The sequence below is a fragment of the Tyto alba genome, unplaced genomic scaffold (assembly GCF_018691265.1).
Source record: "Tyto alba isolate M040663 unplaced genomic scaffold, T.alba_DEE_v4.0 Super-Scaffold_49, whole genome shotgun sequence".
In the NCBI taxonomy this organism is placed as follows: Eukaryota; Metazoa; Chordata; class Aves; order Strigiformes; family Tytonidae; genus Tyto; species Tyto alba.
This window is the reverse complement of record NW_024881325.1, coordinates 1,482,068-1,495,052: the sequence shown is the minus strand read 5'-3', so window position 1 is coordinate 1,495,052 and position 12,985 is coordinate 1,482,068. Positions and strand designations below refer to the sequence as shown.

Genomic DNA, 12,985 nt, shown 5'->3' with positions numbered 1-12,985 from the left:
AATGTTATTGTGAATTTGCCTCTTGAACACTAAAGAATAATCTTAGAGTAATACCCAGTTTCTTCAAAGCTGAATGGTAACTTGACCGTATATAGAGATCAAACCTTCCACAATGCATCCCCTAACAAATATCAGCAGCTGATTACTTCTCTATGAAAGGAAACGGAATGAGGAAACCACCAAGAGCCTGAGAGGTTCTTCAAGTCTCTAGTGCTAAGTCCATTGCACAATTGGAATGTGCTGAAAATGTTAGTTAAGGTGAGATGCTATTCCTTTAAATTCAGTCTTTCTTCTTAAACATCATTTAGATGAGGCAACCTTTAAACAGCTAAACTCTGGCATGACTCACATTTCAACAAACGACTTCAGCTTTGGAAATAAACAGTAATAGTAAGCACTGAACTTAAGCAATCTGAGGCTTGAAAACAAATGTGACATTTAAACATTTAAAGAGACTTAATTTCAAAGTAGCTTTAACCAACAACTTTCATAAAAATGTGTAATATTCAATAATATTTTCCAAATATTGGGTCATAAACTGCAAGAATTTATCCTGATATCTCTAAAAAATAACTTACAGCAAAAAGTCATGACTCAGTTATTTCAGAACAAGCTCCAACAAATTCTTAGCATGAGTTTGCTGTGAAACAGAACCCAATTTTCTGTATTTAGGAAATACAGTCATGCCCTTCTTGAATAATTTCCTATTTTCAATATGAGAAATGTGCAATCTTATCATAAAGACATGTATTACATGTTTAATTTATTTTTTTTACTGAGGGGAGATGGGTAACAAAATTCTTTGGTGTTACTGATTTAAAGAATTTCACTGAATTCTAGCTTGAAATTCTCGTTACACCTTCTTACTCCCAATACTGAGCGTGGAATAGCTGTACATCAACTCCTGGAGCACTTCCATAGAAAGGAATTAATGCTTTCAAGGTCAGGATCACTAGATAAGGCCTTGAGAAGAGTGTGAGGTTAGCTGTCAGCATGAGTAAAAGGTAACAAAAGAAATATGCCCCGATTCAAGTAACATTTAGCTGCCCGTTGCTCATGAATTCTTGCATCGTATGTAGGGGAAAAAAAGAAAGGGGAACCATTATTCATCTGAAATTCACTGCGTGAACAGCTGCTTTCCAAAGCCTGAATGTAGAGAAAACAGACAGCTCTTCGTATGAATACCGCCTACTGGAGTTACGAGCATGACCTCTTACAGTCAGAATCTTTTCAAAATATGTTAAATATTTATGCATTTCTTGCCTCATATTTCATTTTCTGGATAAAAATCTTGCACATTTAAAATTAAACAACCATAGAATATACAGTTGCCATAGATGCAGCCTAGTATGAACTCATACTACTTACTGAACTTTGGCAAGAACAGTGAATAAAGTAATAATCACTAAAAATGTTTCAAATAAATAAAAAACACCTGAAATATTTCCCTCAAGCTACACAGCATCTACATACATTTCCACAGTCTCTTACTACGCCATGAAAACAACGTGGTTTCGTTTCACGCAAATGAACAAAGCATCAAAACTGGTGTTACTTTCAACCGGCAGCAAAATCAACAGGAAAATCATGTGCTAACATGCAACAGGTTTATACTTCTTCAAATTGCATTCTTTAATCCCGCAGTGCAGAGCTTATCATATCTGTCTGTTATTAATGTCTTTACTAAAGTCAAAAGGATGCATCCAGCAAATAAATGAGATTAAGTCCTGCACGTCATGGCTTATGTGTGTAAGTCTTCTGTTTTCCCAGCACTGCATACCCTTAAACTCTGCAATTTGCACTTGTCAATTCAGTGCAGCACCTGTAGTGTGCTGTACAAATAACGTAATATGCACAGGACTGAGTTGTGGTTGAACACTGATTTCTGGGCATGTCTGAACAGTGAACAAGGAACTAATTAACGATCCTATCAATATAAAGACTGTGTGCTCAAAAATAATTATAGTGCCAGTTTCCTACAACGGGGCAAAAGTTTGTTCATCATTTAGAACAGTAGCACCCTCTAGAGTACACAAATTGCAGAGTGTCAACATTAATAAACAGCTAGCATATTTTACTTCAAGCAAAGTAATGTACATATAGATATATATATATATACACAACACACACAGAGTAGTCTCAGATAACTGGTTCACTGGAATTACCATATGCATGTAAAGATCTTGGCAGACTACTGACACAGAACCAGCCAGACTTCCACCAACTTAAAAAGCATTGTACACTAGAATCAGTGGCAGAATATAAAATGCTGAAGTGAAAACTAGCCCAGTCTTCAAGTTCAAATCTGGTTAGAAACAACTAATTATTTAATTCATTTAAAAAAAAAAAAAAAAAAAAAAAAGAAAAGAAAAAAAAAGAAGTAAGAAAAGACAGGAAAAAGAAGTAGATGTAGCCTCCAAGTTTTTCTACCAGAAAAACTGTGGTTTATATATGCTGTTCTAATTTCAGGCTGAATGAGAAACAGTCATTCTAACTCCCACAGTCAATATTTTCTATTAATTTAATGGAAATATGACTGTGTCTAAGATGTCATTGGCATCCCATTTGTACTGCTAGGTAATCCAGTAACATAAGAGTGCTAAAAAACACGGCATAACCATAAAATCATAGAATATCTCAAGTTGGAAGGAACCATAAAGTTCATTGTGTCCATCTCCCTGTTTCTGACAGGACTACCTAAAACTAAACGATATGACTAAGAGCCTTGTCCAGACACTCCATAACCTCTGGCAGGCTTGGTGCCGTGACCAGTTCCCCGGGGAGCCTGTTCCAGGGACTGACCACCCTCCCAGTGAAGAGCCTTTTCCTCATGTCCAATCTGAACTTCCCCCGCTGCAACTTCATTCCAGTTCCTTGTGTCCTGTCACTGGTCACCAGAGAGGAGATCAGCACCTCCCCCTCCGCTGCCACCCTTCAGAAAGGTGTAGACTGCGATGAGGTCACCCCTCGGCGATGAGGTCACCCCTCGGCGATGAGGTCACCCCTCGGCGATGAGGTCACCCCTCGGCCTTCTCTTCTCCAAAAAGAACAAGCCAAGTGACCTCAGCGGCTCCTTGTGACTCTTGCCCTCGAGGCCTTTCCCCACCTCGGTCACCCTCCTCTGGACACCCTTTCATAGTTTGATGTCCTTCGTATACCGGGGTGCCCCAAACTGCACACAGTGCTCGAGGTGTGGCTGCCCCAGTGCAGTGTGGAGTGGGACAGTCACCTCCCTCGACGGGCTGGCGATGCTGTGCTCGATGCACCCGGGGGCATGGCTGGCCCTCTTGGCTGCCAGGGCTCACTGCTGACTCATATTCAACCTGCCAGCAACTCAAACCCCCACATCTCTTTCTGTGGGGCTGCTCTCCAGCCCCTTGTCCCCTAATCTGTGTGTGTAACCAGTATTACCTCATCTCAGGTGGAGAATCCAGCACTTGCTCTTGTTAAATTTTATACATAATACATTTGGTAATCTTGTCTACTGTCCTGTGAAAATGTATTGAACAATCTAATGAAATGATATATATTAGAATTAACATTTCAGTGATAAAATCTAGACACATTCTAAGTATATGGTTTTTAAGACAGCAGTTCTCTAAATATATGTGTTTTCAATATGAAACTGAATATGCCAATGAAATAATGGCTTAAAAACGTGGTCACATACATACCACAAAGTTGTGGTAAAGTATCATTTAAAGGAGTAAGATTATTACTTCTTCCATATGCTGAGGACTTTTTAGACTGCTATGCAGACTTCTGTAAATATATGAAAACCATAAAAGACTGTAAGAAGCATGTGATAAGATTTGCATAGTATTTTCATTTTATGTGACCTAATCCACAATCTACTGAAACCAGTGGGAATCTCTCTATCACCATCAGTGGGCTCTGCAACTGTCTGATAGTATCAGCATCTGCTATACTGACTTCCAAGCAATCAGCCTAGCTAATAAAACCCACCGTTTGGAACTGCCATGATGACACTATCATGACTAAAGAGAAGAAGTTATTAAGAATATTTTAAACACACTGGTTTACAGACTTTCTTTTATTTACTTGTTCCACGTTTCTGCACCAAGAGACCAATACGAGGCTATTATAAAAAAATAAAACACCCTATTTAAAACCTGACTCTTAAAGATCTGTATGTTCTTTTTTAATTCTGCATTGTGAAGTTATACTTCTGACACTTGACCCAATCAGTATTTCACTCTCACATAAAACAGTTATATATTTTCTCAAGCTATTACTTCATACAGAAATTGCCTTAAAAGCAGCAGACTGTCACCACAAAGTGATAGAACATATCAAATGCATGACTTCCAGCTGTAGTACTGCTCCCTGTTGAGCTTGATTTCATTCAATTAATGATAATCTCCATTACCAGAAGCCTGTAAATTTGAACCGCTGCACATTTTATCGGCTATGAAACAGCATAGCTTATTTTAACAGGTTGCATAGCTCACTTTTGTATCAGGCCAGTTCAATTCTGCTGTTAATCACTCAGGATGACAAAATGTCATATTCAATGGAAGCACTGTAATGGCAAGGACACAAGGATTGCTCTTTCCATGGATTCACTGTGTGATCTGACATTTCACAGAAAGCCTAACTGAAACTTGATTAATTTCATAAACATTTTTTTTTCCCAGTATGACAGGCAGGACACAATTGATGCAGTTCTTCATTCTAAGTCATAGCCTAACCTTTTGAAGGAGAAAATATACTGACTGTTCATATGAAAATCAAGTGCTAGCTTCTGCCAATAATTAATTATTTAATCTATTGAGGTCCCAATAGAAATTATTTCTGAACATCATCTTCTGTGCCCAATGGCACAACATGGCCATTTTTTTTTTTTATATATATCATACTGTTTGCACCAGTACAATATGTCTTAGTCTTCACTGTATATCGTTACCTGAAATCACTGTCTCGACTCTATATCAATCTTGTCACTTGGAATATATGGAAAGAGAATTACTAGGAACAACAGCAAGCACTTATGGTCCTAGTGTATATTAGCACATGATGGAGTCACCCCAGGTGGCCTAATATGGGAACCTATCGCATGGTTAATTCTGTCAAGCTGCAGGATTTATTCATCACTGATCTGCCCAGTTTTATTGAGGACTTACGAACGCACAGCTACCTGAGCAGTTCAAACTTAACAGGGCAGTAGAAAACACTCCTCCTCTGGTACAAGGCTTTCCTTCCCTGATTTCTGTAATTAGGAGCAAAGAACTTTGTTAAATACTTGCTTAAAAAACAGCACTCTTGCGTGCAGCCTTCCCTCTACAGAGGCACTGACCCGTCACGCCCTCCCCCGCTCCCTTTACCAATGATGGCCAAACTCATGAAGAAGCAGAGTGTCAACACTTTTCAGTGGAGGAATTTCCTGCCCTGACAGTAGAGAAGCTGCCCAAAGAGATTCAGCTCTAAAATTGTATTAAAAAAAGAAAGCATAAAAAATTTAGAAATAAAGAACACAAGCTTATTAAGCAGTAATTAGCCCATTTCTCTTTCTGTGCTGCCCATCCCCCTTGCCAGAAAGCGTTTTTTTTCTCAGAACAGCTTTATATGTTGCACCTTCAGAGTCTTACACAATATCTGATTCAAACCCAATTTTTTTCCCCTGATTTATTACTAGCTTTTTCAACAAATTATCCTATCCCCTTGGCATGTATCAGAATGTCAATTCCTTTACTCTGATTATTTAAACAAAACAGAGCTGTTTTAATTTTTTCACAGCAGAGATCTTCCAGCTCAAGAACCATCATTTTTGTTTTAACCAGGAGCCCTTCTATTTGTCACTCTGTTCTGTGCCTGAATACAGTGTTTTCACTAGAGATCTAATCAAGAACAAAATGCCTCCTACTCTTGGATCTCTCATTTGAGCTTAACTTTACTGGGTCTTTCAAACAGCACGCTTTATTGAAAATGCCTAATTTTCTGCCCACTCACGGTGAAACAAGTAGCCTTTCATGACCAAATGCTAGTCTGTCTTTCTGGTAATGTCCCAAAATCCCACACCTCCAATTATGTAATATTTACCATTAGTCCATTACTTCTGAGCAAGATTTATAGTCACGACGTAATTTCTGTGGTTTGTTATTTTTTTGTTTTTGTTTTTTTTTTTTTTTTTAAATTAGATGACAAATGAAAGTATTTTTAAATGTTCATTCCCTCATCACTAGAAGACCTCATATGTGATGCAACATATTATAACCTTTTCCAAATCTGTTAGACTCATTAGAATGACTACTACGCTTTCCCATGGTTAGGTTCATAAAAATATTTTGTACTCATGAGTTGTACAAAAAGTCCCAACTTTTATACAGGAAAACACCACTAGCCAAATTACAAAATATTACTGTTCTAAACACTCATGATTGTTTTAATGGTTCTTAGTGCTATAAGACTCAAACTGCATCTTTTGCACCCGTTGCTGTAAATTCCTTAATCTTATCTACTATAGCCAATGCAATAATATTGCAAGCTAAAGTAGTAAATTTCTCATTTCCAAGTCGCCCTACCAACATAGTCATCCATTCTTTCCAATTTCTCATTCTGTTGACAACAAAGATGAACTACTATAAACTGTTAATGAGCAATTCTACTGTTTAGAAAGTAAGGCACTCTATCTTGAATAAGTGCCAAAATGTCACACAGTGCAGCCACTGGTGATTAGTTTATGACAGGAAAAAAAACAAACCATCTAGAAATAGCATCTAGAGATATTTTAGTTCACTTTTTCCCTACTGAAGTAAAGAAAATAAAGAGCCTAACAGATTTTACACTAACAGAATTTAATTTCTGACAACATGAAACACCATAAAAAACAACATGGAATGAAAGAATCTTTGAGACTGAATGCACATAATCAATGAACTCTTCATCAGAAATTTACCTGCCTTTTAATTTTTCTATTTATATTGAATTACCTAAGGAATTTTAAATGTCTCTAAGCAAGATGTGTGACTTTGAAGTGAGAAAATTTGAATCATTTACACCTAGAGACACTACAAAGTGATACTTCATATATAACATGTTGGGCTATCACGTTGTTTGAATTTTCACCTTTGAGGATCCTGAACTTAATATAGAAAATGTATCTTAAAAACCTCTCCAGCTAGTTCCACTCTGCGCTTGTCCTATAGATGACATTCTGAAAAAACTAGTCAACATGAGGCAAGAAAGAGGGGGAAGCATGTAAGTCACACATGTCTGGAGAGACAGCGGGAGAGACAGCGCACACCTTTCAGCCACAGCTCGTAGCTAAACCTGGTTAAGTACATCAAACCTTCAGTCTTAATGTCAAACCTTAAATCTACAGCCTCACACAGGGACAAGACCCAGAGGCAACCTGGGGTAGTGAGAGAAGAAAGGATTGCCACAAGTGCTGGAGTATCTTTTTAGAGATATACAGACATATCTATACAGAGAATGGCAGGGATAGCGCCTGCACGTGAGTATTTTTTTCCAAGGGGCACCCACAAGCATTTCACACCCTTGTACCAGTGCTTCCACGGGCCCACCAATACTGAACTAGATTTAAATGAGTGAAGAATAAAAAGATTTTTCACTGATCAGCAATTGTTTTGATCTTTGGCTCAAAGATCCTTTCATCTCCATCACATAGATCTAGAACCTCTTCCAGTTCTATCACTAGCTTCATGTTACAGGAATACTGGAGGCCCCATTTGAATCAAGATTCCAAATAATGGATGTAAAACTGTCTTTGATATAGATATATATACTTTTTTTTTTTGGTGTGTAACTAGAACTTATGCTTTTATGATTATACTTAAAGACAGTAATGTTCTGCCTGTTTCTCAGCAGATCAATAGAAAATCTTGTCTTCATAGCTCTACTGAATAAACTTGGTTTAGCATCTTCATAGATGCAGTAAAGAAAGAGTATATGGCTTTTGCTGCCCTCTTCTGTAGAAAGAAATGTATATCAGATTGTCTAAAAAATTGTTTACAACCAGAGAAATATAGATCCATGGTAATCTTTCTGGCTTTACTGGCTTTGTGGCAGTTGCACTGGTATCAACCCCCTCATTGAAAGAATAGTAGGGGCCAGTCACAGGCAGGAGCCAGCTGGAAACAGTGGAAATACTTCACTACCATCAAGTAAGGTGTATGGTTGCACTGAATGCTGGATGTTATGCATGACATTCAGCATGAACCTAGCTCGTAGTTTTAGATCTACTAGGAAAAGCACATTAGCAGCAACAGTAAGAACACTATTTATTTAATGCAGCATTGGCAAAAATCCACAAGAAAACTAATCATACATCAGGATGGATTAAATTATTAGTAATTGCTAATGCTTTCTATGCTCTTCTCCTATTGTAAATTGAATTAACTGATATTATTAAGGTGGGGTTTTTTCCTCTCTCACACACATGCATGCACATACACACACTCAGTTTCCATTGGTTCATGACAGTCTCCTGTCTCTAAATAAGATTCCCAATGCATCAGAAAACTGGGTGGTATCTCCAATGCAATTCCCCCCCTCAGGGAAAGAAGGATTTCATGCATTGTGCTCAGCGGAACAAAAATATTAATCTGTCAGTTTCTATAGAAGAATGAGCTTCAGAAATACGCATTTCATCTACTCACTAGCTTTGGAGGAAGGTCCAGAATGTTGCCATGAAAAATCAATTGCTTAAAGACACTCGAGTTACAGTAGCCATTGGAAACACATTATACTGATAATTCTCAGTGCAAATGGACACCAAGAAAATAGAAAACACTTTTGCCAGTATCACTTCTTCACTTTTTTTTAAAACCACACTTTATGCCATGTTCTTCAGGGAAACACATGGAATGGTATAGCAGATTACCATTTTGCCACTTCCAGGGTACTTCCATACATTCCTTCTCTGGTCATACTTTCAGACATACTACTACTTTTATCCTAACAAATCACCACTGGAAATTTTTTTTAAACAGGACACTACATTAGCAAAGACCTGAAAATACAGTACTTGTTTATTATCGTGCATGAATGGGTTCTTCTGAAAATATGGCAAGGAATTTCTTTTAGCAATCTAACCCTTTCACTAAAAGGAATAGTACCTTCTGCTCAGATTTAAGCTTCCCAAGTATGTTAGAAAACTAATCTAACTGTTCTGTATTTTAATATTATACTTAAAAATATAATCACATATAATTTTGTCTATACTTAAAATATCCATGCTTGGTTTATTGATTTTTAATATCCTCTAAAGAGCCCAATAACTAAGAGCCTGTGTTCTGGAGGATTTCAGCTTCCCACTATGGATTAGATAACAATAGAATTTCCTGGTACTGCTGAAGTTAGTGAATGATATTTTTCTCTACAGTAAACTGGCACCACAAATAATACACTAGACCAGAAGCATTACCTATCCCTTCCCCAGGTGAGGCTGACCTTGGGAGTATGGGCTTTAAGAATTCTTACACAGGAACAGTCCGTAAAACTAAATGTCAGGTAAAGCCTATTAGCATCTGCAACAGAAAACACATTGCAAGTCTCAAGGATGTTGTGACATCATTAAAGATGAGAAACATGACCAGGATACATAACAATAACTTTCATGAAAGTGGTGTCTGACAGGTTGGGATTTTTGTAGACAGCTGTGCAAACACTTTATTTGCTTATAGTGCATCCAATTAGGAGCTGAATTAAAAAAAAAAAAAAATCTCCATGAGTGATACATTCATTTTGGTCTAACTATGAATTACAATAATGCAAAATCCCACAATTGCTCACAATCTCATCATTATTTGTAAAACAAAAGTGATCTGAGTTTTTACTGCTTAATGAATACTGGAATCATACAAGTCCCGCACTGTTCCAAGTGTTTGCTGTACAGCTGCACGAGTTACTCCACGCAAGGTCCGCATTACACTCAGGTCACATTCAGCTCTGGAATTCAGCAATACATAACAGCACACTGTACCTCAAATTTGGGATTTTGAAATCCAGCAGCGTACCAATCTTTTGAGCTGAAACCTCCTGATGGGGCCGTGTTGCAAGCCCCGCGGCAGCCCAGAGCCCAGGCTGACTGGCAGCACCTCTCAGCTGTGAGAAGCAGAGGCAACTGCTGAACACAGAACTGTATTCCAATATCTCTACCCCTTCCCAGATGAGCATAGCCTTTTTTTTTTTTTTTTTGCACAGCTAAACACTGTCAAATATGAAATTCACTGCCAGAAAATGGTAGCGTAACAGACATGAAACAATTAAGATGCAAACAGCAGTCTCTTTTGATGCATATTAAAGCCCAGGAATAGTTGTAATAATTTAATAATCGAACAGTTCACATCTATGGGATTAATTCCCCCAGTGCCTATAGGGGTGAGAATAGGACCTGTTCTCTTTTGCACACAATAGCAAAGGTTGTTCCAAAATCTCCAAGATTTGATTGGATCTTCCCTCTAGGAGCTGTACTGTGGAAAGACTGCTTTAAATTTAGTTGGCAACACACAGCATGTTAGTCAAGGATGCCCAAGAGATGAACTGAAGCCAGCCCTACGTCACTTTGCGGGCTACACCCACCCACTTCAGTCCCTGATGGGAAGTGGCTAGCTTATGCTACTAGTCACCTCTCCACTAATGGATCCTTGGGCAACCACAAGTCTGCAGCCCGTGGCACTGATTCATTTGGATGGGAGACCTTAGAGAAAAAGACAGGAGTACTTTTCCCATGAAGATTCTGCCATTTGGCAGAGATCGAAAAAGCAGGCATGTGCAAGCCCTTGTTACGTAAGATCCAAATCTGCAGCTACTTACTGGTAAATATTTTTGCTAGTGAATTTATGACTCTGGGCAAGGCTGATCATCCTGGTGAGTAAACAAAACATGAACAAATAACAGCATTCAGAGTAAGAATATTTTCTTGATTATTCTACAATAAGGCCTGTTCGGACAAAAATTCAGGATGTGTTGAAAACCTTTCAGACTTAGAGACCCTGGATATCCATACTGCAAGTTTAATTTGATTAAGAAAGAAAGGCTGATACATTCATTCCAGTTTGCTACTGCATCAACACAAATTTGTCTGTAGTTATATCAGTAACTGCTTTGAGACAACTCATGTATCAAAATCCCACATAGTGGCAGACTGCCCGTTTTTTCCAAAATCCTTCTGTTTTTCAGTTGTGAACTATGAAAAAAAAAACCACAACAACAACAAAAAAAAATGAGCAAGTAATCCCTAAACTCCTAACAGCACAATCAAAAGAAAATTCACCAGGATATGCAATATGTGGATATTAATTTTTTTGTAAATCAAATCAGCAAAATATTTCTGACTACTTTTGAAGTCAGCATTTTTTATCTTTAGTCCTGTGTATGCCACTTCAGAGGTTCACTCTTATCTCCAGTACCTTTGATAACTTTATTTTCTGTAACCACATCTATTTTCTAGAGCAATCAGCAAGAAACCATTATGTTCATTAACTTAATTTTAAGCTCCTGTAGTCTGAATTCCTCCATTTTTATGAATTGCTTGCCACATTCCATTGTCCAGCAGGTAATTCAAAAGAAATTCACACTGTTGAGTTGCAGATGGAATCTTACATACTACTATTCTTTTTTTTTAAAAAAAGAAAAAAAAAAAGATTTTTTATTAGTGAATCTAATTTTTTGATAATATAGTCATAACATGCACTGTGTAGTAAATAAGGACAGATTCCTTCATCAAGATTTAAGGGCAACCAAAACCAATCTTAGTGACTTCTAATAAAGATTAGCATGATTATGGGCACTTCTTCTAAATGCATTTCAAATTCTGTCAATTCAACCAGGATTATTTAAGACAAAAACTCTACATCTCTTCATGTTATCTTGTATTTTCAGCAAGTCCATTAAACATCATTAGAATGTCCACTTTCACTACGTTGCTGGAAAAGGAAAGCAAAACAAACCAAGATTAGTTTCTACAATGTCTGTGCTTATGTAATAACAAATCTCTCTCTGTAAATAAGTAAGAGCTTCTGCAGAAAGTGCCATCTCTGCAACACAAAACCCGGGCCGGGTTACATCCACCTTTCGGTTGAGCACTGCCACCTCCTGGGGAGATGTCGCTGTGAACTGAAGAGCCAGAAAACTCAGAACTTCTGAGGGAAAACAAAATATTTCAATTTGGAGTACATATCTGTTTGTCAAGCAGGAAGTATTAATTCAAAAGTAATGGTGGTTTAACTTTAAACTGAAATATTAATCGCTGTAAATAAAGTTGGAGCAACTAAAAGTAACTTGAACAGTAATTTCCATCGATTTACTATTGCTACCTATAATGAACTCTAAAACTGCTTCTACATAATTTCTGAAGGAAAAGAAGTAACTGAAGCACTTCCTCAGTTGTATCTTAGATTAAAATAAAGCAAATGAATTTACCACAACCAAAGATGAAGTGCAGCTTTTCACAAGATACATGGGTACTGTGCCAGCAATGGCCAAAAGCCATCCACTGTCTTTTGCTTTTACATTTTACCTCAGTTTGAGAGACTGAAAAAAATAAAATTAAATTTTAAAAATTACTAAAGCATAATTATTTACTAAAAATAATAACAGCTAGATTAGATTCCCTAAAGTTTTCTTTCTCCTAGCACAGAAAATCTCATGCATAAACTTGCGTCACACGTGGAAGAATCAAAAATATTCGGCTACACTTACAGCTCAAGACCCTGTTAGCTTGCGGCCTCCCATTATTGACTGTAACACCCCTGTCCCTCTTCAGGCTGGTACACAGCTCTCAGACCAAGCTGACCATCTGACAGGTAGGGTTAGAGAAAAAGAATAGTTATAATCTTGTGCTCATAAATAAATACAAGACAGGTCTAGATGTCAAAAATTCAAAGACAAAGAAAATCAGGAAATTTTCAGTACCAGTTTACAACTTAGGCTTTTTGCATCATTCAGGTGGAAGAACGAACAGAACTGTTGTGGTTTGGGCCTGATCTGCAACCAACCCCCG

General features: G+C 37.6%; 1 protein-coding gene across 1 annotated transcript in view; it reads right to left on the bottom strand.

Annotated features, from left to right (window-relative positions):
- SYN2 (synapsin II) overlaps positions 1-12,985 on the bottom strand; it is a 193,291-nt gene that overhangs the window by 121,887 nt on the left and 58,419 nt on the right. The gene's annotated exons all lie outside the window — the stretch shown is intronic.